We start from the raw sequence: 5059 nt of genomic DNA, 5'->3' as shown, positions 1-5059 counted from the left end.
AATCAAAAACCACTCCTACTACTAATAATAACAAAAGCAGTGGTGATGATGATAATAAAAATATTAACAATAATAAAACAAAAAAATTTTAAATATGATAATGATTTTATAATGAAACCCGAATAAATTTTTCATTGTTTTGTTTAAACTATTTAAAAATTATTTTTAAATAATATTTTCATTATTATTATTAATTTTTCAGTAAATTTTTATTTTAAAAATTTTATTATTATTATTATTATTATTATTATTATTATTAATATTATAATTATTACATTTCATCATTATAATCTTATTATATTTTATGAATAATACAATATAATAATTAAGATGAAAATCTATTATGATAATAATATTATATTAAAAACAATGATCATAATAATAAATTCAATAATGATGATGATAATAATAATAATAATAATAATAATAATAATAATAATAATAATAATAATAATAAAAAAATAATAATAATAATAAACATCAACAACAGTAACAACAATATAAATAAAAAAATGATAATAATAGATTTGTAATAATAATAGAAACAATAATATAGATAACAATAATGATAATAACAAAACTAAAACGCTATATTGATGATGACAATAATAACGATAATAATAATGATAATGTCATTGATAACAATGATAATGATAATTGGGTCACAGAACAGGGATATGGGTACCCCTATTGTTATACAATGGCGGATGAGTGGTTTCGTTTTGAACAGACCTTTGAATGGGCCCTCTGAATTGTAGCTGAGTTGTGGTAATATTTCAGACTCGCCATCCCCCTTTTTTTCTTGTTTTCCTTCGTTTCTTATTTTTTCTTTCTTCCTTTTTGCTTATTACACTCATGAATATCAATTTACCCAAAACCCCCAGTCCCCAATACGCCTTTGGGGACTTCCCAACTCCCCCGACTATTAAACCCTGCTGTAGCTCACTGTCCTGCAGCCACGCGAGACTCGCTAAACGCCTGGGCAGGGGGTCGCTAATGAGCGCCCACGCACACTTATTTGGGCTTTTGCAACGCGTATATGCCTTTTGATTATGACATTGCGCAGATATGAGTTCGTAAATGGTTAATGAACACTTTTTTACCAATATCTGAAAAAAAAATATCACCGTGAATTATGACGAAATATTTTGTGAAATATGTCTGAAAAAAGTAAGTTTTTTTTTTACACACGAAATATGCTTCCATCGAAACTTCCTCGGTTTACAGGGTAACTAATATATTTTATTCCTTTAGAAAAAAAGTCTGACCTACTAAATGAAGATGATTAATTTTGTTTAATTTATGTGCTGTGTTAAAGATGATCCCCCCCGTGTGGAGCATGGGAAAATTCAACGACTTCGGCAAGTTGTCGAATTACATGTACTAAATTTATGCTTTTAAAATTTAAAATTGGCCAGCATTATTCATGCTAGGACTTTATAATTAGGATGATTTTTTACTAATGTTGCCCCCCACAGTTCCCCATTTATAAAAAAAAAATATATATATATTTTTTTTGTGTTGATAAATTTTCTATTTTAAAAAACATTTATTAAACTTTTCAGGCGAAAATATCTACTTTTATATAAAAAAAAAAAAAAAAACATCCCTTTACAGAATAGGGTCCCTATTGAAAATGAAAATTCTATTGACTTGGTAATATCGCATCCAAAGTACATAAATAACAATATATATATATATATATATATATATATATATATATATATTTTTTCATTAGATTTGAAAAAAATAACGAGATAATGAATTTTAAAATCCTAAATATAATCCCCAACTCCGTTCTTTTTTTTACATAACCTTAAATAAATCCTAACTCTCGTAATTTTCGTTTGTTGCTTTCACTGGCCTTAGACAGATTTTGAAATTTCGCTAATAATGATAATAATAATAAAAAAAAAAAAAAAAAAAAAAAATATATATATATATATATATATATATATATATATATATATATATATATATATATATATATATTTGATGCTAAAAAAATAAACCAAAAACAGTACTCTATGTAAAGCAGTCCCCTGCCGAAAAAAAAGGAAATAAAAAATTGGCCATTTACACGGCCTTCGGCCAGGTTGATCTAACACAAGTATTTTTTGAGACTATTCAGTAAAGAACTGTGTGGTAGTTAGGATGTACGAAGACAACCCCCCAAAAAAAAAAAATTCCCCCATGGGGTAACACGGTTAAAATTATACTTAAAACGAAGCACAATTCTATACTCTATATCATGCAAAATTATATATATATATATATATATATATATATATATATATATATATATATATATATAACCGATATTTTTTATGATGTAATGAGTAGGGAAAGGTGGTAATTTTTGTGGGATGCTCCCCTTTTGTGGTGTGGGGGGGAGGGGCTAAGAATCTCTGGGCTTTTGATGAGTTCTCTATCAATTTTATGGTCTTATTTTTATGTGTAATTATTGTTTTCCTGTCGGGTGATGTTGGCCTTAATCCTGACCCATGTCGTATTTCAACTCCTTTTTAGTAATATTTATGGACTAAATGGGAATTTTAATGAACTTGCCATTATCTCGACTGAGTTTCACTTTATTTGTTGTGCCAAAACTCTGGTTTCAGACATGAGACACACATCAGAGTTGCTTTAACCTAATTTTAGTAAATCCTTGATGCTACGTAAGAATTCTCTGCCCCGACCCCAGATGTTTCTGTTTATATTCTGGATTGGGTTTAATGCTAGTCGTTTTACGAAGTATGAATGTAGTTATTATGAATACCTGGTTGTGAGAGTGTAGTGGTTTCAATAATTTCTACAACTCCGATGAAAACATTGAAAATTGTTTGCGAACTTCACACTGCCATATAAGAGAATGAAAGGATATTGTATTTTATTTTTATAGGTGATTTTATTGGTCACCATCGAGACTGAATTCTGTGCCCCCAATTGACCGACTTGGCATTTTTTCCTTAGATTTCTCTGATGCATTTGGGTGTGAGCAGTCGGCATGGTACAACCCACAAGAGTGGTAATCTTTTGTATCCTGTATTAGCTGATGTAGAGGGATAAGTAATATAGAATCCATCGAGCCAATAGCTTATGACCACCGTATTCTAGCTTATAAGATCCAGCTGGACTTTTCATTGCCAGATCTTACTCTTACTAGACATTTGTTAAAGTCTAAAATTAAGTGGGATGGTGTCGACTGTGGTTTTGATAGTATTATCTCTAGTCTGCAGAATGTTTAGATTCCAAACAAAGTTTAGAAGATACTGAACTTCCTCTTTCAAGTCACCCACCACTATTTGCTTCCAGGTCCTCTGAAATCAACTATCTGTTATCAAAATTATGATGGAGTAGACACCAATGGCTTATTTACTTTGATTTTAAGAGACTAAATAGTCAATTAGCTCCTTAGTTAACCATATTATTACGCCTTTTAGTTCGTAAATGCTCCTTTCCAGAGTGCTGGCACTTTGGTAATGTTACCCTATTCCCAAAGGCCCACTACAGTCTTCACCTACTCAATATAGGTCCATTTCAATTGCACCAATTTTATTTAAGGTTTTTGAACGTCTGCTGGTCAAACGTTTTTCTGTATATTTGAGACCGTTTCTTCCAGAGACTCAGTTTGGTTTTAGAAAGGGACTCGGCTGCAATGATGTATTGCTGATGTTGGTGCATGAAATGCAGTCTGCTTTAGAAAAGTCAAAACGTTTCTCTCTGGATTTTAATGCAGCTCTTTACACTGTCAATCACAAGGGTTTGATTTGTAAGTTACAGCCTGTTGGTGTTGGTGGTAAAGTTTTAACTATTTTGACCGAATTTTTAACTGGTAGGCAGCAGCGTGTTCATGTTGATGGTAGTTTCATCTCGTATTTCCTGTGTCTTCTGGGGTTCCTTAGGGTAGTGTTCTTGGCCCTTTGCACTTCAGTTTATAAAGTGATTGTGGTCTGACATTACTATTAAAATGTTGGCATATGCTGATGATACTTCTCTCTATGCTGATATTCCTTCTCCGGTAACCAGGAAAATGGTCGCTGATAGTCTCATTGTAGAGGTAATGACAACGCAGTCGTGGTGCTCTTGGTGAAATTAAATAATTTCAAATCTAAGGAAATGGTCGTGAGGGGGCCTAGAACCAGTTGCCTCAGCATCAAAGTCTGCTAATTAATGGAGTCTTCATCACTTGAGTGGAGAATCTGCATGTCCCAGGTGTAACCTTAAATTCAAAGCTTTCATATGAATTGTTTATTAGAACTATGGCCAGGGCAATTTCATCAAAGTTAGACATCATTCACAAGTGCAAGAAGACCTTTGAAGATGACAGCATTAGTCGTAGATGCTTTTCTTTTATTCTGCCTCTTTTTGAGTATTGTCCTCCTGTATGGTTATTTGCTGTTGTCATACACTAAAGACTGTTTGATTGTTCTTTTGATTCATTAATTTTTTCCTATATGACTGAAATTTGGACATTGGGCATCGTAAAGTTATTGGGGCTTTTGCAGTCTTATACAAGATTGTAACCGATAATTCACAGCCGCTCTCTAAGTTTTTACCTGATTTTAATCAACCTGCAAGAGGTTCTATGACCTTCAGTTCAACGACATTTGGTGCAAGTCGATCGTCTACATCTCAGTTTTCTTTTTTACTGTTATGTGTAGGCTTTGGAATAGATTGTCTTCAGAGATAGTAGCTTCTCCGACCCTTGTTAAGTTTAAAAGATCAGCTAATATGTTTTTGCTACGTAAATTGCTATTGATTTTCTATCTTCTTATTCTTTATTAGTTGTGTATTGGTGCTACATATCTCGATTTTTTAAGTGGCTTACTATAATGATAATAATATTGAAAGTAATAACACTAATACTAACGCTAAAATAATGATGATAACGATAATAGTGATAATAATAATGATAATAATGTTGACAATAAATGTGATAATCGGCCGGTTTCTTAGAATTGTGCCAGGCCCGACCCAATGAATTTCCATAAATACAGATGCAGAAATAAAGGCATATCTGTTTATATATCTGATAGATGTACATTTAACCATCTAT

Source organism: Penaeus vannamei, chromosome 8 (genome assembly GCF_042767895.1).
Source record: "Penaeus vannamei isolate JL-2024 chromosome 8, ASM4276789v1, whole genome shotgun sequence".
Taxonomy (NCBI): Eukaryota; Metazoa; Arthropoda; class Malacostraca; order Decapoda; family Penaeidae; genus Penaeus; species Penaeus vannamei.
Note: the sequence above shows the minus strand (reverse complement) of the source record.